The sequence below is a fragment of the Ailuropoda melanoleuca genome, chromosome 16 (assembly GCF_002007445.2).
Source record: "Ailuropoda melanoleuca isolate Jingjing chromosome 16, ASM200744v2, whole genome shotgun sequence".
Taxonomy (NCBI): Eukaryota; Metazoa; Chordata; class Mammalia; order Carnivora; family Ursidae; genus Ailuropoda; species Ailuropoda melanoleuca.
The window spans coordinates 58,504,581-58,527,679 of NC_048233.1; the positions used below are offsets into that span (position 1 = coordinate 58,504,581).

Consider the following 23,099-nt stretch of genomic DNA (forward strand, 5'->3'; position numbering starts at 1 on the left):
TATTTAATTTTATCAAATGTTATTGAGACAATTACATGCCTTTTCTCCTTCAATCTTTTTTTTTATAAGATTTTATTTATATATTTGACAGAAAGCTAGAGAGAGCACAAGTAGGCAGAGCAGCAGGCAGAGGGAGAGAGAGAAGCAGGCTCCCCGATAAGCAGGAAGCCCGATGTGGGGCTCAATCCCAGGATGCTGAGATCATGACCTGAGCTGAAGGCAGCCACTTAACAGACTTAGCCACCCAGGCACCCCTCTCCTTTAATCTTTTTAATGTCAAACCATCTTTCCATTCCTATGATAAATCTAATTTTTTCCCTTAATCTCCTTTATCTATTTCACCCATACTATCACCCATCTTCCCTCTGGCAGCCACCAGTTTATCTCTGTATTTGAGTCTGTTTGTCTCCTCTTTCTTTATTCATTTGTTTTGTTTCTTAAATTTCACACATAAATGAAGTCACATGGTATTTGTCTTTCTCTCACTTATTTTCTTAGCATTATATCTTCTAAGTCCATCCATGTTGTTGCAAATGGCAAGATCTCATTCTTGTTCATGGCTGAGTATTATTCCATTTATATATATAAGTGTGTGGAAATTCACATCATCTCTAGTTAACCCTTGGCCAATAACTGGCAGCTATGGGAGCATGGAAGCCCCCAAGTGGAACAGCTTCTTTATCCCTAATAATGTATTTTATCTTAAAACCTACTTGTCAGAGTGTATTTGCTTCAGCCTGGTATTCCAAAGTTTTCACTGTCTAGGATTTCATTGGCTTGAAGTAACTTTTCATATTGATTACTGGGGAGGTGTGGTAGGCAGTTCCAGAACTATGCACATAAGAGAAATTCAAGTTCCAAACCCATGCTGAAAGCATCAGTCTTATTCTCTTTGACCCAAAAGGAGACTTTCATGGTGATATACTTTCAAAAGAAAAATGTAACAAGTCCAAGCACAGGTACCTGTCCCACGGCCGACACTATAGGCAACTCTACTCCCTACTTCCCGCAAGGTGTGAACCAGTGTGCTTTCTCAGAAACAGCAGAGATACCTCCGTCATCCAACTCCAATTAAACATTAAACTTCTTGTGCCAACAAGAATTCTTGCTGGAATTGTTCTTCTCAAAAACAAAACAAAACAAAATAAAAACAAAACCAAACAGAACAAAAACCCAAATATAGTACTCAAGAACACAGTTCCTTTTAATTAGCCCTGGAAGGAACGTGTTAGTATCCCTCCCTCCATAATAAATGCTTGTAACTAAATAACAAACACTTTTATTCTTGTGCATGCAGAAGCCAGAAGTTTTTCCCAGCATAGAGAAGTGATACAGGTGAGAGCGGAGAGGATAGGGATGAGCGAGGTGTAGGGTTTTTAGACGTAAGTGAAGTAGGAAGGCTACGTTTAAGGTGGACACAGCAGGGCTTGTCTGAGGAATCTCACAGATCTTAGGTTTCTGCTCTGTTTGTTGATCAGAGAAAAGGAGGCTGCATGGTTAAGAGCACAAGCCTCAGTCAGACAGACCCTGGTTTGAGCCCTATCTTTGCAATGCAGTAGTTGTGTGATGCTTGGCACATTGCCTAACCTCTCTGAACTACAGTTTGCTCATCAGTAACATGAGAATAATTCTTCCTATACTACAGGGTTTTTATGAATACTAAATGAGAAACCTGTTAAGCCCTAGTCACACTACCTGGAACAAAGTAAGTGGCTATAATTAATAACCCCATGCAGTAAGACCTATTGTTATTAGTTTATGTTTATAACAGAACTAGTACCATATAATGAGGAGAAACATGATACGCAGTTGTGCTAAGGGGCCCTCCATTTATTATGGAGGGAGGGATACTAACACATCCTATCTACAGCCAATTAAAAAGAACCGTGTTCCTGAGTGTGTGTGTGTGAGTGTGAGTGTGCACGTGCATGTTTTGTTTTGTTCAGGAGAGGAACAGTTTCAGCAACTCTGGCACAAGAAGCATGGCATCTTCTAATGGGAGTGATGGAGACATCTTGGTGCTATTTCTGAGAAAGCAACATAGTTGTACTAAGAGACCCAAAACAATTTCTCGTGTGTGATCTTATCATGAGGTCTATCCCTCCCCACTAAAAAGCTACTACCTGGGGCAATTGGGAGACATGTGTTTGACTGGATTAAGGAACCATGGTGCTGAGACAGGAAGATAAACAAAAGCTATCTTACACATTACCAAGTGTTGTTAAGGGGCAAAAACACATTAAGAGCCAAGGTCACATCGGATAAAACCAGCTGCTGGGAGAATCAGACACTGGACAGGTAGGTTTGGCGAGGAAAAAGGAGAGGGAAGAAGTAGTGAAGGGCCTAAGACACAGGATGATCCTGCCCAGGGGAAGACTTGGAGAGCAGGTCACCCATGGAGCATCAAATAGGAAGGGTAGAATGGTCCGGAAAGGGACATAGGAGAGGAAGACTGGATTCCAACGTTGCCAGTTCTAAATTTTGCCTTTAGGTGAGAACTAAAGAAAAGATAAATATTTTAGAAATTGGAACCATTTCTAAGATTCCTATCCAATGATGTGGTTCTGTGAAAATTCATGAGTAATCATGAATCCTTATCCTGCATTTCATTGAAGGCTTAAGTCAGGCTGAATATAAGAAAGAAATGCAGGAAATCTTAAGCCCCTGGAATGAAGCAGCGTAAAGGACTTATGGGCGGTGACTGTCCTGCCTTCCCCTGACTCATGCTATGGCGGGCACTGCAGCTCTGAGCCTCACCCCAGGTTTATTCCTTAAGCCAGGCGTTGAAGACTACCCTGCTGCACAAGGAACTACAAAGGTACTGGGAACCCCCAAGGGCTGGGCCTGAGCAAATCAGTTATTCAACAATATGTATTATGTCCATATTCTATTCAAGACAAAGGAATTGCCCCCAGTGAGTAAAACCAGTCTAGTGGGCACAAGCCACAGAGATCTGTTGATCCAAAATTAGGAAAGACTTCCTAACAGAGCTGTTCAAGGAATAGAATGTAAAATACTCAAATCCCCATCACTAAATGTGTTTCAAGCTTGTAGAAATTCAGATATTAAGGAGGAGATTGGACCTGACAAGTTTACAATTCACTTCCATATTCCAGTCCTATAAAATAGAAGAAATGACCACCAGTTACAATGAATTGACAGTTTAACCAAGAAAACAGAATTGTGGAAATAACAGCAGATCCAAAGCAACATATAATAAGCCAAATTAAATGTCCAAAAACTTGGTACAGAAATACCAAAAATAGCTGTCCTGAGAAAATTCAAGAGAGACCCCAAATTTCTTTATACCAAGGAAGATTCATCCCTTTGCATAGGCAATAATTAAACGGGGTTCCTGGTAGTAAAGATAAAGGTGAAGTATGCAGATGATTCAGAGCCAGAAGAATTGGTATGTAAGTTCTCATGTAGTCCCCACCAGACTCCTGCTTACATGCAGTAGAGAACATGATGCTTGCCAATAAGTAATAATAATGACCTTAAATAAACAGTTGCTTTGCCACCTTGAGAAAAAGCAGATCTGTTTGAATTCTGTTCTCTGCATTTGTGCATACTACAGGTCTTTTCTCAATATTTTGCTTTGCAATGCATTAGAATTCAAAGTCATGGCTTACCAAACTTAATTGTTAATTCAGAAGATAGAATCCATGACCTCATGATTTCCCATGGGCTTTTATCATTACTTATTCATTCTTCACTTCTGACAGTGCCTGCAGATCAGATGAGAAAAGGTATTCTTAATCCTACTAACATGAGTCAGCTTGAAACAGGAAAGAGAGATAAAAATTAATGAGGGCCTTGCTACTCAGTGTGGTCCAAAGACCAGCAGCAATGTTACCACCTAGGAGCTCCGCAGCAAAGAAGAACCTCAGCTCTTTCCACCCCACTCCCAGATTTGCTGAATCAGAATCTGCATTTTAACAAGCTTCCCCCATGAAACAAAAGCAGAAATGAACTATTGGGACTTCACCAACATAAAAAGCTCTAGGGGCACCTGGGTAGCTCAGTCAGTTGAGCATCCAACTCTTGGTTCCTGCTCAGGTCAGAATTTCAGGGTCGTGGGATTGAGCCCTGAGTAGGGCTCCGCACTCAGCACGGAGTCTGCTTGAGTTTCTCTCTCCCTCTCCCTCTGCCCCTTCCCCCCGCCAGTCTCTCTCTCTAAAATAAATAAATAAATCTTAAAAAAAAAAAAAACCTTCTACACAGCAAAGGAAACAATCAACAAAACTAAAAGACAATATACAGAATGGGAGAAGATATTTGCAAATGACACATCTGATAAAGGAAGAGTATCCAAAATCTATAAAGAACTTATCAAACTCAACACCCAAAAAACAAATAATCTAGCTAAGAAATGAGCAGAAGACATGAATAGACATTTTTCCAAAAAAGACATCCAGATGGCTAACAGACACATGAAAAGATGCTCAACATCACCGATCATCAGGGACATGCAAATCAAAAACACGATGAGATACTACATCAGACCTGTCAGAATGGCTAAACTTAATGACATAGGAAACAACAGATGTTGGCAAGGATGTGGAGAAAGGGGAACCCTCTTACACTATTGGTGGGAATCCAACCAGTACAGCCACTCTTGAAAACAGTATGGAGGTTCCTCAAAAAGTTAAAAACATGTTAAAGTAAAAATTCCTCAAAAAAGTTAAAAATACCACCCTATGATGCAGCAATTGTACTACTTGGTATTTACACAAAGGATACAAAAATACTGATTCAAAGGGGCTTATGCACCCCAATGTTTATAGCAGCATTATCAATAATAGCCCAATTATGGATTTTATCAACTGATGAATGGATAAAGATGTGGTGTATATATACAATGGAATATTACTCAGCCATCAAAAAGAATGAAATCTTGTCATTTGCAACAACATGACTGGAGCTAGAGTGTATTATGCTAAGCAAAATAAGTCAGTCAGAGAAAGACAAATACTATATGATTTCACTCATACGTGGAATTTAAGAAACAAAACAGATGAACCTAGGGAAAGGGGGAAAAAAGAGAGAGGGAGGCAAACCATAAGATACTCTTAACCATAGAGAACTAACTGAGGGCTGCTGGAGGGAAGGTGGGGGATGGGCTAAATGGGTGATGGGTATTAAGGAGGGCACTTGCGATGAGTGCTGAGTGTTATATGTAAGTGATGAATCACTGAATTCTACTGAAACTGATATTACACTGTACGTGAACTAACTAGAATTTAAACAAAAACTTAAAGAATTAAAATTCCTCCATGATCCATATGTGCCTTAAAATTTGAGAAGTCCTAAACTAAGGAACAATCATTCTGTTGCCCACCTTCTGACCTTCACCCCCTGAAAGCTTTAAGAAAAAACAGTAACTTCTGGAAAACAAAAAAGGGAGAAAATTACTCAGACTGTAATCATTAATGAAATCATTGATCAAGTGTTTGCATTGTTTTAGAAAATTTTCTATTGCTAAGATGGTATGGCTATGCTTAAAATGGGCTGGCAGACCCTCAGGCTTATTCTGACCCAAGTCAGCTGATAAGCCTCGGTTAGTCATTAGACGTAGGGAAAAGGACAGGAAAGACTTCCACAAGTGCCTGTACCTGGAGAGGCAGCTGTTTCTCATAAGATGCAGTGAACAAGCCTTAGCAGAGCCTTGTCCTTTATAACCTGCAACCTCCTGCCTCTTTGTCCATGGAGGCAAATCACCCTGATGGGGTGACTTCTGAGACACCAACAGCCCCAAAGAGGGCACGGGTGCGGCAGTGGAGGGAACTTTTTCAGCATCCAGATGTGAAAAAAGCATAAAACAAAAATAAAGTATTTCCTCAATTCAAAAAGGCCACTGATCACTGGAAACAACCTAGATTTAAAATAGCGTTTTAGGAGGGGTGGTCAACAATTCTTTAAATAAATCAGACATGACCCCATTTTTAAAAAGTAAAATTGAGGAGGGCAGGGTTTGTGAGAGTATGTCCCAGAATCAAGAAAATTTGGTACATCTGTGCTTGATAGTCTCATTGCTCAGTTTTGCTAGCAGGTATTAGCAGTTAAGTCTTTACAATTAAGTGTTTACATGCAAACGGACGTGAAAAAAAAAAAATGATGGTCGCCGTTTTCTGTAGTAATCTGTTTCACTGCAGGACTGAAATCCGACCCAGAGGGCAACAAGGAAGAGAAATATCAAGACTCCACCTTCTCCAAATACATCTGGATTGAAAATCAGATAGATACGAGAGCTTTGTGCTCCTACAAAACTATGCCTGGCATGATGTGGGGCCTGAAGCTGGTCACCTAATGTCCCCTATTTCATGAAGAAAACCCATCTGACCATAGGTGTATATGCATGGGCTACAGGGGATGTGGTATTGATCAGAAGCAGAGAGAGAGAAACAGAGGTCCTAAAAGGGCACAAAAATTTCCCCAAAACACATCGTGAGTCAGTGAGATTCTGAGTCCCTGATGTGCAAGATTAGTTTCTTTCCCTCTCTGACACCTCCTCCTTTAAACTGTTCTGGGTCCTTTGGTGTAACAGCCACACTCTTTTCAACAGGGAAGCTCTAACAGAAGAAATGCAGAAAGTGCCATCAGGAAATCCAAAGGTAGACAATGGACTTCTCCATTCTGCCTGGGTATGAATATCCTCAAACCACCATTGCCATGTGCCATACAATTTACAGTGAATCATCTGTGCTGATGGAAAAGTCCTTTCTTCCTATAGCCTTCTGGAAAGTTGTTGTCTACCTTTTTTTAACCATAGAGAAACTCTGAAGGAAAAATCTCATAGGTTAAGGGGTGGGAAAATCTGTGTCACAAGCAACTGTGGTCATGTTTGCTTTTATAGATCTTTATCTGAAAAAAAAAAAGAAAAACCTAAATGGATATTTATAAAACGCAAAAGTTTTTTAAAGAATTCGTCAGAGACCTTAAGCTTTCAAGGAGAGACACCACTGGCTTATCTCTCCCCTGAATCCTAAAGCTCCCTCTAGTGACCAAGACCCTAACACCGCTACAGGTGCAGATAGTAAACATTTTCTAAAGCCTCTTGTTTTTACATAGCACCCTGAAATTTTTATAGCATTTTCACATAGGTCTGATCATTCAACACAGAAACCTAAAAAATAAAAGTATCCCTTCTCCCATTTAATGGACAAGAAACTGAGGCTCAAATGGGCCAAAACTCGTACAGTCACGTGGCTGTAACAAGAGACTGGAACTGGAGGGCCGGTCTCCCAGGTCCTGCTGCACTGCCTCAGGATCTGTAGCATGACTATTCCCATAAAAAGCACTCATGGAAGCATTTTTAAGGGGTCTACAGAAGTGATTCCTGACTTTCCCTTTGAGAATCTAATGAGAGTTGTATACATTTCTCCACACAGCCTCAGGAAATACATGGATCGCCCTGAAGGGTGTCTGCTCACCCTCTAGATCTCCAAGGTCTCCCCGTTAAAAGGTTACTGACATCTACTGGATATAATCTTGAGATATCAAGAACTCAAAGATTATGAACTTTGAAGTTCTTTACTCTTTCCTTTAATTATGATGTTTTCCATGCTTATCCAGTTACCTCTTTACCCCATTGTTCGGAGTATTTACAAGGATTGAACAAATTAGTATATATTTGCTAACATTTAAGAAAAAGCCTGTGGATATTGCCATCAAGGCATTCTAACTTTCCCACAGGCATGCCTGGGATTAGTGGCAAACTGAGATGTTTCTAGGAAAGCAGTAATTTGAAAGCATTTTTTCAAATGTAAGAGCATACCACAGTCTCCCCAGCTGGCTCTGCAGAGAATCTAAAGAAGCAACATAGTGAATATATAGAGGACCTTTTTTCAGTGAACAAAAACCAGTATTGCCTCTAAATTCTCCGATCTTTTCATTGCGGCATTTCCAATGGCTTTGGAAAAGCCCAAATCAACAGTGATGGTTTGCTAGTTCACATAAGTCTCTTCCACATAAGCTCCATGAAGGTAGGGACCATATCTATATGGATCAGTTGTATTCCCAACATCCAACATAGCCCCTGGCACTATAAAACACTCAATAGATATTTGACGAATGACTTATGGGAATGGTCATCTTTGAGTGAGCCCCTCTGGAAAACTGCTTCTTTCCCTCCCTATTTAACCAGTGGCTTCTGGTTACCTGGGACATTGCCCTAGAACTCCACACAGACAACCTCAGGTTCTAGATCCTTGGCTGCTCTGAAGAAAAGCTCTGTCCTCTAATCTGTGACCAACACCCACGGTCTACACTGGGTTACAAACAAACCTCAGCAATGATCACAGCTTCCTGCCTTAGCCCTCCCAGAAAGGATAACACAGTTTAAAAGAGATGTATTAACCTCTGAGTAAAATGCAGCACTCCAGTGACTAGACCATCCAGCCATCAAGGCTATTAGGAAGGAGTGAGGAAGGTCTTTCTGGATCATCTTACACAATCTCTACTCATCATGCCCCTCTATCCCTCTGAGCTTTCACAGTGTAATTTCCCTCAGCTTCTCATCAACCCTGCTCACCTGGTGAAATGTCACCCCAAAGTTGTCTTCAGCTTTGACGGTTAACAACTCTCACCTTACCCATAGCAGAGTTCAGAACTGCAGCGGGACCAGCAAGAGGAGTAGGAGCTGCTCAATTCAAGAATGGACTACAGGGAAAGGGAGGCGGGAGAGAACTGGAGAGATGACAGCAGGGAAAGGACCCGGCCGACACTGCTGACTTTGAAGCTGACTTTGAAGATGGAAGGGGCCATGAGCCAAGAAATGCAGGCAGCCTCTAGAAGCTGAAAAGGCAAGGAGATGGATTCTCCTCTAGTGCTTCCAGAAAAGAAGACAGCCCGGCCAACACCCTGATCTCAGCCCAGTGAGACCCATGTCAGACTTCTGACTTCCAGAATTGCAGAATAATACATTTATGTTGTTTTAAGCCGAAAAGAGAGAGAGAGAGAGGAATGTTTCACCCTCTAGTTTATCTTGCTTACCTTGATTCTACCAAATTCAATTTTTTTCAACAGTTATGGCAACATCCCCATGAAAGCACAGGAGCTTCTCAATAAAGAATTACTACTGTCTGAGCCACAGAAAAGCTGTGATTTCACGTGCAGACGGAGTGTCAGCATAGCACGGACTTTTCCCAACTGCCCTGTTGGATATCATATTTAAATCAAAGTTTGCCAAAATTTTGAGCAGCACCTTTGGGACTTTTATATCAAGGTAGCACCTGAGCTAATATTTACTAAATACCCCTCTTTGAGTTAACTCAACTTTAAAACAGCATTTTGCTTTATAAGTAATATCCATCAAATATTAGGTGTGATGTGCTTTTTTCCTAATATACATCAAAATAAAAACAAAACTATAAAATGGAGAAAACTTTAACATTAAATTCATAACTATTAAAATTTAAAAACAACTTTGCCTATGTACCCAAGAAAATTGTCTCCAGGTATCATCAGTAATATGCCTGTTCCACTTTGTGAAATACTTTTCTAACATTTCACTCCCACCCTCCCCATGCCTCTACCCAAACTTACATTTTCACTCTCAGCAGGCTAAGCAAATACACAGCGTGTCCCAAAATGGGAACTCACTTGACTTCTCTGTTCTCTGTCCCCACTTCCTGTTCCACTAAACCCCTATTCCACAATTCTCCTAGGAGAACTGGTGGGCTTTGCTAGATGTCCTTGGAAGCTGACTCTGGGTTTTTGTGAGAGGAAAAGTTTCCACCTATTTGTTTACCTAAAAAGAAGTTCTCCCCGGCCATTTTGCCCAGTGATGGGGATCTCAGAGTTTACTATCCAAAGATCAGGAAGATCAGTTCACTGAAGTGCTAGAATGGATATCTCCAATATGTAGTTACTAGTCTCATGTGGTTATTTGAATCTAAATTAACAGAAGTGAGGGGCGCCTGGGTGGCACAGTCGTTGAGCGTCTGCCTTCCGCTCAGGGTGTGATCCCGGCATTCTGGGATCGAGCCCGACATCAGGCTCCTCCGCTGGAAGCCTGCTTCTTCGTCTCCCACTCCCCCTGCTTGTGGTCCCTCTCTCGCTGGCTGTTTCTCTCTGTCAAATTAATAAATAAAGTCTTTTTAAAAAATTAATTAATTAACAGAAGTGAAATAAAACGAAAAATTTAGTTCTTCAGAGATATTAGGCACATTACAAACACTCAATCACCACATGTGGTTATGGCTGCCATATTGGACAACTCGGATACGGAGCATTTTCATCATTGTTACACTGGGCAATACTGTTCTCAAATAAATAAATATGAATGATATTTTTAGAAAGAACCCATCATACTTTAATTCCATAAAGCCTTTCACTGTATCTTCTCACTCCATACTTCTACCTGAGAGCATACCTGCAACCACTCTCATCCCTTTGCTTTCCGCGCTGCTCTCAGGATAGGGGTCGCCCTTCTTTCTGTTTAAGAAATGTCTGTTCACTTGTGCTCTGAAGCACCCCTGATGCATTGCCACAACAATCTTACTCCACAAATTAAGCTCTCTCTAGCTTGTTTCTACCTTAATTATTTTAAGTTGTGAAAGTCACCATGCATACAAGAACATATAAGCATATCTATTTGGGTTAAATAGTAATAAAAATACAAGCACGTGTGTGCCCATTACCCAGGTTAATAGAGCACTGCTTGTACCTTCAAACGGGGAAACTTTGTATACACCCCCATTGTATCTCCCTCCCACTCAACACTAATCTCTGGCCTTTCATTATAGGTTTAACACCTATGTATGTAGACTGAAGCAACATATTGTTTAGTTTTGCTTAGTTTTAATTTCATGTAAGTGAAATTATACTGATGATATTTTGTGAGTCATTTCTTTTACTCAATATTATGCTTTTGAGGTTTACCTATTTTGGTGTGTATAGTGGCAGTTCCTTTACTTTCACTTTTGTAGAGTATTTCATTTCATGACTAATCCACAAGATTCCTTCACTTTTATCTCTGTCCAATATTCTACCACATAACTAATCTATAATTTATGTATCATGTTACTATTGTTGGATATCTGAACTGTTTTCAGCTTGTTGTTATCATAAGCAATACTATTTAGACATTCTTGTAGTTGTGTCCTAGTGCATATTAAGGATTTCTTTAGGGAAATGGCTTTCAAAAAATTTTTATCACAACTCGTAATGAGACGTATGTTTTACAACATAACTCAACATTATTAATAGAATAGAAATTTTTATCACAACTCGTAATGAGATGTATGTTTTACAACATAACTCAACATTATTAATAGAATAGAATAGAATTAATAGAACATTATTAATAGAATAGAATCTTACTGTTAGCAATCCAAAAAATTAACAAAATAATACATAACCTTATCATTAGCAATGCATCCTGATATTTTCTATTTCTATTCTGTTCTGTTTAATTCTATCATATCCCGGTCTACATTTTTTGTTTTTGTTTTTAAGGCTGATTCACCCACCAGTGTGATTTGACCATAATCAAGAAAAATTAAAACAGCTTTGGGATATATACCTAGGAGTAACATGGTTAGGTTGCAAAGCACATACAGATTTTAACTGTCCTAGGTAATGATAAACCATGTTCCAATGGCACTCTCTCAATGTATACTCCCACCACCAGAACATTTAAGTCACATTGTTCCATGGCCTTGCTAACTTGGTGACAAATGAACCTTTAAAATTTTTTCTAATTTGTTTATAGCACATGGTAGCTCGTTGTAGTTGCATTCCCACGGTTACTAATGAGATGGAGCATATTTTCCTGTTTATGGACCATTTGTGTTTCCTCCTCCCTGAAATGCCTGTTTAAATATTTTGGCCATTTCTATTAGGATATCTACATTTTATATATCCATAGTAGTCCTTAAAATTTTTGAGACTGGAAATGAGTTACAAATATTATCTCCCACTTCATGGCTTGTCTTTTGACTTTGTTCAATGTGGTTTCTGATGAGCTGAAGCTTTGTATTATATAGTTGAATTTATCAGTCTTTTCCCCTATGATTTGCATTTTGTTTGTTGTTTAATGTCTTAAAAACTCTTTCTGTATCAGAAGGTTGTATTAAACTAAACAGTCTTCTGAAAGCTCTATGTTTCTGCTTTCACAGTTAAGTCTTTCATCCAGCAAAAATTGATTTTTATGTATGGTATAAGGTAGGGATCCAATTTTGTTTTTTTAATCTACATGGCTCTTACCAGCACCATTTATTACATGGTTGATCTTTTCTTCAGGGAGCTGCAGTGACTTCCTCATGAATCAAGCTTGCATGCGTTACTGGGTTTGTTTCTATGCTTTCTATTCTGATTCATGCTATTTGTCTACCTCTGGATCAATACGATGTCTGAATAAATCATAGCTTTATAATTCGTCCGAAATCTTGGTAAGGCAAGCCCCTCCACACCTTATTCTTCATAAGTTTCTGGTCTACTTTTGAACTTGCCTTGTGTCTTTTTTAAATTTTAAGACACTATTGTAGTTGAGATTCAATAAACTGTACATATTTAAGATGTATAATCTGATAAATTTTGACATATGTACACATCTGTGAAACATCACCACAGTCAAAATAATGGACACATACATTACCCCCTCCCCCAAATTTTCTCCCAGCTTTTTGTGACTCCTCCCTCAAGAATATTCCTGCCAATCCCAACACCCCATTCTCAAGCTACCATCACTTTTTGTCAGTATAGATTAGCTTGCATTTTCTAGAAATTCACACAAATGAAATTATATAGTATATATTCTTTTTAGTCTAGCTCCTTTTACTAAGTATAAAATTACATTGAGGTTCATCCATATTGTATGTCTACAGTACATTATTTTTTTCAAATTGCTAACTAGTATCCCATTATGTAATACAACTATTTGTTTATCATACAACGATGGGCATTGAGTTGTTTCCAGGTTTTGGCTATTAAATATCCTTGAGCTTTCCTCTACAGTGCAGTTAAGTTACTTGGAAACTATTGGATTCTGTTGGTCTCGCTGTTAAGCCTTGCTATGTGGGAGAATGGAAGCATTTATTCTCAGACTAATTTTGTCCCGCTACTGAGGCAAAGTTCTTCTGAGTACTCTACTGAATGGCTATGATTATGAGGTTTTGGACTCTGGCTGGTGGAAGCAGGACTCTGGCTGGTGGAAGCAGGAACCATCACTATATGGGCCTTGGGAATTGTATCTTGCAATCCTTTTGGGTGTTTCTTTCCTCAGCCTCAGGTAGTTTCCTCACAGGTATGCACTGATCAGTACTTAGCCGAAAACTTGAGGGGGACTCTGCAGATCTCCAGGGTCCTCTTTCTGTTCAGTTCTACCCTCTCTGGTATGCTTCCCTGCAACAGCTGTCACCTTGGCTTTCCCAGATTTCCAGCTCCATCTCCTTAACTCAGGCCTGGGTTCTACCCCCCTGCACATGAGCAGAAAAATTTCTCCACGCAGTAAACTAGAGCAATTGTAGGCCTCATATGGCTTGTTTCCCATCACTTGGAGATCACTGTTCTTCATTGCCTGATTTCCAAAGTCTGAAAAATTGTTGTTTCATGTATTTTTTCCATTCATTTATGTATTTATGTATTTATTTATTTATTCCAGGTGGCAGGATATCGGTCTGTCGCTCCACTCCCTCTTGGCCAGAAGCAAAAGTCTTGAATAGTGTCCTTGTGTATTTTGTGACTTTTAACTGTGAGCAGCAAATTTTCCCTAGGACTTTGGGGTAATTCTTTGAAGTTTGATCTAGGTTGATTTACTTGAGAAAGGATTTATATTTGCTTTTGTCGGTGATGGAAACTCTATCTGTTAAGGACTACTTTAAAATTAAATTCTTCACTTGAGTTGTGCAACAAGAAATTCTCAGGCGGTATTCCCTGCCTCCACTCAACACCACTGTTGAGAAAGGAAAGCTTTCCTACTACCTCCTTCTGCATGGCAAAGTTCATTTCTCATTCACCTATTTATACAGAGCCTTGGGAGTCCCAACTTCGTGCATGTTTCTTCTATTCAAAATACTACATGGGCAGGACCTACATGCATGTCCCCCTCACTCCATGCAACCAGCAAAAGAAAAGCACATCACCTCCAGAGTTCAGACATGCTATTCTGATGTGCTGACAGAATCAGGACTTCATTTGTACCTCTTCTTTTCTACTAACTCCCTCTCAGCAGCCAATAACACATTCACTATTTATCGCAATTAAATACACACTTGATTATGTACCCTGTCTTAGCTACAGCCTTCTGTCACACCTGCCAAGTTTTTAAAAGGTGCTATCTACAGTTGTCTGTTTTCTAATCTTTAATTCATGCTCTAACCTACTGTAGTCTGTATCTTCCTCTAGGTCTCCAATAAAACTGGTCTTTAGAAAACCAACAATGATGACTTCCTTCTACCAAATCCAATGGACACTTCTTATTCTCTCTCTTACTTAAATAATCTGTAATATCTGGCACATTTGGTCACCCTTTTCTCTTTGGCTTCTTTTACATTGTTCTTTCTAATTCTACTTCTGCCTCCAATTTCTTCTTACTGGATCCTCTTCTTTTGTTCATTTAATGCTCTGCAAAGGCTTTTCCCTAATTTTCTCTGTATGGCATTATCTTTCACCAAGTCTCGTGAACCATGTACTACTGGTTGCCAAACCTGGAACCATTCATCCTCTCTTTCTCCCTCCTTAGCAAAAACCTTATTTTTATTGGCACAATGCTGCCCAGAATGACTTATTCCCCAGACTTCCTAGCATCTAAATAGAGCCACGTGATTAAGTTATGGCCAACAATGTAGAGATGTCATATGGGGTTTTCAGGAAGACTACTTAAAGGAAGCTGATTCAGCTGGGAAGGGCCCTTCTCAGTGCTTCTTTCTTCCATCTTCTGTCCTGCAATGTGGACATAATGATACCTGGAGATCCAGCATCCATTTTGAACAAGAGGCAACTTTGAAGCTGGAGCTATGCAGTCAGATGATAAAGCAGAAAGATAGGAGCATGGTTCTCTACTGACCCCATGGAGCCATATCAGCCTAAACCATCTACCTCTGGACTTCTTTTATGGGAAAGAAATGAACCTCTGTGTTTAAGCCTCTGTTATTCTGGAGGTCAGGGGAGGATTATAAACAGCAAGTCTAGGCTGAAGTAACACATCTGCCAACTCTGGAAACTTAGTCATACTAGATTCATTTCTCTTCCTTGCCTCCCTCATCAAATAAATCCTGCTAACTTTGACTCCTAAATATCTCTCAAATCTTCCCTTACCTCTCATTTCATGCTAACCGATGTTACTTCTAGATCTCAATGTTTTTTGCTTAGGCTAACACAGTGGCCATTGAAGGAGGTTTTTTTTTTTTTTTTAAGATTCTATTTATTTATTTGAGAGAAAGCATGAGTAGGGGGAGGAGTAGAGGGAGAAGCAAGCTTCCTGCAGGGAATCTGACATGGGGCTCTACCCCAGGACCTCAGGATCATGACCTGAGCTGAAGGCAGATGCTTAACTGACTAAGCCACCCAGGTGCCCTTGAAGCAGGTTTTCTAAAACATAAACCTATCTTGTCTCTCAACCATTTAAAACCTATACATTCTCATTACTACGGAATAAAGTCTAAACCCCTTAGCATTCCCTATCAGATACCTACCTTCTTTTCCTTCTCTTCAATTTCAAACTTTCCTGCCAATAATATATATTATATGATGGGTTTTTATTTATTAAACATACCAAGTGGTTTCATGCTTCTGTGCCTTTGTACATATTGCCTGTTTTCCACAGGATGTCTTTCTCCTTTTGTTCATCTCTTTTTGTCCTTTAACTTCCTATTCACATATCAACTCATTAAGTTAGTCTTCTTTGATGCACCCCATCCCTCCCCCACACTTCTTTCACTCTGCCATCTTTATATCTTGCACATATTTACATCACTGAGTTTATTATGTAATAATTTTTGTTTACATTCTTGCCTTCCCTCCTACACAATGAGCTCTAAGGATGGGAAATACCCCACCGATCTCTGTATGCCCAGCAAATAGTATAGTGGCATTCCTAGCTAATTACATACATGTAAAACTATGTACTGAATAAACAAAATTATGTTTTATGAAGATTATGCAGAAATTAATAAGTAAGGCATGATAATCATGATGATTTTCAATAGAGTGTTTTCTCTAAAAACTGAAGAGTTGGGTAACAGTTTTAACAAATTTGATACAGAGCAAAAGTCGCCAGAAAATGGAGTATTAATAGTAATATCCACCCAGTGGTGGTATTGAACAATTCTGCAAGCTTGTTCTCATAAAGGGCTTAGTTAATAAGGTGCTTGGAATATAGTTCAATCCCCACTCGTCTCAGTTATCATGATTATGATTATTATTAATGTGTAGTTGTGTCACAGAGCACCCCTCAAAAAGTTATGGATGATGTTACAGAAATCCTCATGTGGTAGGAAGACATCTAAAGACTTTTAAAGACTCTGCTGGGAAATTAGTTTCATAAAAGTAAAAAATCAGGGGATTCCTTCCTAAAAACAAGTTCACTACACAGCTTCCCGAAGTGGTAGTTATTGCTTGGGAGTGGAAGATAGCCATTTATTTGCATGAGACCCATTTGGTCGCTGAAATTGGAGCCATAAAGCTAGCTGTGTGACCCGCCTTTTTTTTTAACCTGCATGACGAGCCAAAACTCTGAATCTCCTTCAAGAACTCAAACCAGATTTCCAAGAAGTTGAGCTTGGGTATTTGCTTGCATTTTATATAAATGTATAAACAAAGCAATGTTTTAGCAGGATCTGGGAGGAGTGTGCGTGGGAATTGAAACAACGGACACATTGTCTAGGTTTTCTCTGGTATGAGAGATTAAAGGAATGATCGTAGCTTCACACATACTGCATGTTTATGCAGTAATTATGCTTTACAATTGGTTCTGGTTTCTCCATTAATGCCAAAGATTCTTTTTTAGAATGTGAGAAATCTTTTTGGCTCCAGCGTACCGGTTACAAACATTCTTTGGTCTTTTTATGCTTAATGATAGTGTTTTAAAAGCTATACTTTGTATAACTCTGGGGTGTGTGTGTGTGTGTGTGTGTGTGTGTGTGTGTGTTGGGTCCACGGTTAGGGCTGGGATATAGGAGAAGAAAAGAGAAAGTGGGGTTTGGAGGACTATGTTTTAGAAGTAACTCACATGGCAACCATTCACAGTCAAAAAAGAGACAACAAAATGTCAAAAGAAAAACAGTCCCAAAACATAAGTTTAGAATTCTTACTGACTAAATTCATTTAGGTGACAACAAAACCTCATTACACACAAACATGGGGTATATATCTAATATAATTATCTACTGTTCTTCCTGCTTTGCCTAAGCACATCCACTTGACTGGCCCCAATGATGAAAAAGTAGCAATATTGTTTTAATGTATCCCACGCAACAGAGTTGAAATCAAATTTGCTAAAAAATTAGTTTATTCCTTTTTTATTTCATTGTGATGCATAGGTTTAGATCACTCTAAATAGGCCCTATGAATCTGGCATTTTTTCTACTTTTGTCCTGTTCCCATATTTATTAGTAAAGGTACCATGCAAAAAGGGAAGAATTACTGTTATTCTGATGTATTTCCCTTTTTTAAATTTTTTATTTTATTTTTCTTTTAGAGGGAGAGAAGGGGAGAGAGCAAAAGAGAAACAGAGAGGAAAGGAAGGGGGCAGGCAGAGGGAGAGGGAGAGGAAGAATCTTTTTTTAAAGATTTTTTTCTATTGGAGAGAGACAGAGAGCAGAGCTAAGGAGAGAGAGAACGAGCTGGGGGAGAGGCAGAGAGAGAGGGAGAAGCAGACTCCCCACTGAGCAGGGAGATGCAGGGCTAGATCTCAGGACCCTGGGATCATGACCTGAGCCAAAGGCAGACACCTAACCAACTGAGCCACCCAGGCACCTGGGAGAGAGAGAATCTTAAGCAGGCTCCACACCTAACATGGAGCCCAGTGCAAAGCTGAATGCAGGGCTTGATCTCATGACCCTGAGATCATGACCTGAACTGAAATCAAGAGTCAGACACTTAACCGGTTGACTGAAACACCCCCCCTTTCTTTAGGTACCAATAACATAGTTGCTATTATCAATGCCTATTATATGTTGGGTGTTATGCTAGGTATTTTGAAACCCAGTTCTATTACTAATTAGCAAATTATCTTCTCTACACTAATATTTTCTTTTTATTTTTTAGTCAAGTATAATTAACATACAGTGCCATATTAGTTTAAGGTGTACAATATAATGATTCAACAATTTTATATATTCTCAGTGGTCATCAAGATAAGTATACTCTTGGGGGACCTGGGTGGCACAGCGTCTGCCTTAGACTCAGGGCGTGATCCCAGTGTTGTGGGATCGAGCCCCACATCAGGCTCCTCCACTATGAGCCTGCTTCTTTCCTCTCCCACTCCCCCTGCTTGTGTTCCCTCTCTCACTGGCTATCTCTATCTCTGTCGAATAAATAAATAAAATCTTTTAAAAAAAAAAAAAAGGTAAGTATACTCTTAATTCTCTTTATCTATTTCACCCATCCCTCACCTACCTATCTCCCCTCTGGAAACCACCAGTTTGTTCTCTGACTTTTAGAGTCTGGTTTTTTGTTTGTCTCTTTTTTTCTTTGTTTGTTCATTTGTTTCTTAAATTCCACATATGGATGAAATTATTTGATATCCATCTTTCTCTGACTTATTTCACTTAGCACTATAACTCTAGGTCCATCCATGTTGTTGTAAATGGCATTATTTCATTCTTTTTATGGCTGAGTAATATTCCATTATACACACATACACCCACACACACATCTTTATTCAACCAACCATGGATCGATACTTAGGTTGCTTCCATATTTTGACTACTGTAAATAATGCTGCAATAAACATGGGGTGTTATATCTTTTTGAATTAGTGTTTTGTTTTCTTCCAATACCCAGTAGTGGAATTACTGGATCATATGGTAATTCTATTTTTAAGTTTTTGAGAAATCTCCATACCATTTTCTACAATGGCTACACCAATTTGCATTCCCACCAACAGTGCACAAGTGTTCCTTTTCCTCTGCATCCTTGTCAGCACTTGTTATTTCTTGTCTTTTTTTAGTTTAGCCATTCTGACAGGTGCAAAGTGATATCTCATTATGGTTTTAATTTACATTTCCCTGATAATTAGTAACGTTGACCATTTTTTCATTTTTCTCTTGGCTATCTGTATGTCTTCTTTGGAAAAACATCTATTCAGGTCTTCTGCCAATTTTTAATTGGATTATTTGGTCTTTTGGTGTCAAGTAGTGTAAGTTTTTTTATATGTTTTGCATATTAACCCCTTATGGGATACATTATTTGCAAATATTATCTCCCATTCAGTAGGTTGCTTTTTTGTTGATGGCCTCCTTTGTTATACAGAAGTTTTTTAATCTGGTGAAGTCCTAGTAGTTTAATTTTACTTATTTCCCTTGCCAGAGGAGACATGTAGAAAAATATTTCTATGGCCGAGATCAAAGAAATTACTATGTTTTCTTCTAAGAATTTTATGATTTCGGGTTTCTCATTTAGGTCTTTAATCTATTTTGAATTTTTTTTGTGTATGGTGTAAGAAAGTTGCCCAGTTTCATTCTTTTGTATGTAGCTGCCCAGTTTTCCCAGCACCATTTGTTGAAGAGACTGTCTTTTTCTCATTGCATAGTCTTCCTCTTTTGTCATAGATTAATTGACCATAAAAGCATGGGTTTCTGGACTCTCTACTCTGTTCCACTGATCTATTTTTGTGCCAGTACCATACTGTTTTGACTAATGTTTCCTTGAGCATAAGAATCTATATAATAAAAGTACATACATAATGGAGTTGTAAAATTTAACATAAAGTGCTTAGAATAATAAGCCTGGTACATAATAAACATTCAGTAAATGTTCAGTAGTATTATTATTTATAATTATTTAAATTAATCCTCATATTAATACATAATAAACACTCAGTAAATGTTCAGTATTACTATTATTTACTATTATTTAAATTAATCCTCAAAACCACCCTTTGAAACAGATATTATAATCCCATTCTACAGATGAGAATATTGAGGCTCAGAGGCTAAGAAAGTGCTCAAAGTTATCCAGTTAATAAGCATCACAGCTGGAATTTGAACCCATTTCTGCATTTCTTTGAAGGCCATGCTCTACATTATGCTAAATTGCCTCCTCAATGTGCCAGCCTTTCATTCTTACCTTCAGCATATGGTCTTACCCCCTCTGTGCCTCAGTTTCCTCATCTATAAAATGGAAATAATAATAGTGCCTACTTCCCAGGGTTGTTAGAGTAAGCACTCAAATAAATATTATTCTGATGTTTGTCCTAGCAATGACATTGCTTTCTAAAACTTAGAGCTACCCTGAGACCTCCCATGCATGTTAAGAAAAAAAAAAAAAACCACGACTGGCTACACAGTAAAGTGATGACCAATTTTAACCTCATCTTTCACCCAGTGACATGATTATTATACTAAAGGTCCCTTTTATCTGCTTAACATTTTATTCCTGAATTTCTCTTTGAACCTATCTTGGAAGAACCTTAACATCTTTATGTAAAAATAACAGACTCAAACCACCTGAAATAACAAAAGTGGGGATTTTTTTAAAGGGGATCTGTTTGTTCTGGAATACCATGAAAGAAGTCTGCTAATTCAGCAGATTACTAGCTTCAAAGCAGTTCAACTTGACCAACTTGGAAGCCAAAACAGTCCTCATGGTCAGCATACAAATGTGAATGTAACGACTAGCCTGACAAGTGCATTATAAAAGTTGTATAAAAGAGAAAAGAATAAAGTAGGGGCCAGGGAAAGAGTGACTTTCCATTGTGATGGGAATCTAGTTTATGATTGCAAATTTGTTATCTCAAAAGCCATAAGTAATATTTTATGTTGTCTAATCTGGCTTAAGTTCTCACTCCCAGTTGGATTCTTTTTTTTTTTCTTTTCATAAATAGCTAAGTATTTCAAATGACATTCTAAAATACAGACAACTGAACAGGGCATTCTTCAAAAATAGGTGTGTCAAAACTAAAACTTGTAAAAACAAAACTGACTCCTACGAGGAATTATACATCATATCTTCCATTAAAGGACTGCCTATCCTGTGTGGCATCATCAGCTCTTGATTAGACACATTAGTGGAAGGGGACCAATGACCCAGATAACCCAAAAATCATTTATATGATTTTGAAATAAATGTGTTTTGGTATTTGCATTTGGTCCTGGGTATATCTGGAGTTCCTGGGATTGGAAATGGAAACAATATAATGAGATCACACTGTTTGACTTAAAGAACTAGGTAAAACAGATTTTTTTTTTTGACCCACAAAAAATGTAACTTTTAATAGGATGCATAAAGTGAAAGAAGTTACCGAATGATAAAACAATAAGGTAAAATAGATTCTAAACAAACAAAAAAAATGTTAGGCATTAATATGGAATGTAGAAAATGTTTAAAAGTTGTAACATTCTAGCATATATCTAATAATTTGTCAAAGAGGTGGGGAGAGCCACATTGGAATGGGGAACTGGGAGTGTTTTCTTTTTTTATATATATAATTTTTATTTTGTTATATTAGTCACCATACAGTACATCCCCAGTTTTTGATGCAATGTTCCATGATTCATTATTTGCGTATAACACCCTGGAACTTGTCCCCAGCTCTTTCTGCTTTCAGTTTTATCAGGAGTTAAGACTTCCTTTGCCAGTCTACCAACCTAAGTAGATCTTTCCCTTTTTCAGCCAGCAGTGTTTGTGGCTTATATCTTCCATTAAGTTAGGAAGAAAATTGTGCCTTCCCAGTGCCAATAGGACCACGCAATGTATGAAATGAGAAAAAAAAAAAACAAAAACAGAAATTGGATGATCTTAAATAGGTTACTGCACTCTGTTCTCTCATGTTCCTTTCTGCACAAGCTGATTCCACTGAGGTTAAATGTGATGTGTGACAGAGCATCAGTCTCGTCCTTGGTACATATTTAGTTTCGCATAAATGACAGCTCTATTTTATTAGCTTGAGGTTGAAAAAAAGCTCTGCTTCTGCCAAGTCACACAGTGAACTATCAATCTATAGAGAGATTTAAATATAATCCCACAAGAAAAATATATCGTAGACACCTTTGCAAAATAAATGAAAAACACCATCGCCCCACTAACCAATCAGGGCCTACAAAAAGTGATAAATTTAAGAAGTGCAAGATGTCAAAAGGTCAAGAGGGAGGAAAGCATTGTAATGTGGATGAAAAACACAGCCGCCAAACTCCTGATTTTTCTAACAAAAAGTCTTTACTCAATTGCTTGCCATTATTCCCCTACATTACCTAAAACATAACAAACGTGTTTCATTTCAATTACTTGCTACCAGCGAGCAATGTACTGTGTCACTTTCGTTTGGTGATTGTTTCATTATACTGCTGGATTACTTATTAATGCTTTGTTTATTTAACTCCTAGGACACAAAAGTCTGTATTATCTGAATGCAATGCCTTGAAAAGCCTCTGCTCAACACATTCCAGAACTTCTTCATAATAGCAATAAATGATGCGGGATTTTAAAAATATCGGTAAACACTAACTGTAATTAGGAGGGTGTCATGCAATAATTATTTTTCAACTGTATTTGCAGCTTTTGGGTGAGAGAGTAGCATTTTGTTATATAATTATGTTCTAGGAGTAACTTAAGTGTGAATCATACACAGTGGTGTTTTTAAATGATTTGATTCTGTTTCACCTCAGCAATTCTCAGTTTAGTGGGGATTTGTTAAATTTCTAGGAATTTAATTCCATGCCATTAAAACTATGCAACATGAATAACATTCATTTGCAAACTCATGTCAAGAAAATTAGCTTCCCAAATATTGAATTAAAATTATAATTCATTAAACAGGTGATGAGAATTAAGAGTACACTTACTGTGATGAGCACTGAGTAATATATAAGATTGTTCAATCACTATATATTGTACACCTAAAACTAATAAAACACTATATGCTAAAAAAAAAAAAATGTGGTATTGGCACACAGACACACACGCACGTCAATGAAAAAGAACAGAAAACCCAGAAC

General features: G+C 38.3%; 1 long non-coding RNA gene across 1 annotated transcript in view; it reads right to left on the reverse strand.

Annotated features, from left to right (window-relative positions):
• Positions 1 to 3,718, reverse strand: part of LOC117796690 — a 62,452-nt gene extending 58,734 nt beyond the window's left edge. The window contains exon 1 of the long non-coding RNA XR_004621315.1: positions 3,633 to 3,718. This is a non-coding gene — a long non-coding RNA (uncharacterized LOC117796690). The remainder of the gene's footprint in view (positions 1 to 3,632) is intronic.
• Positions 3,719 to 23,099: the final 19,381 nt, after the last annotated feature.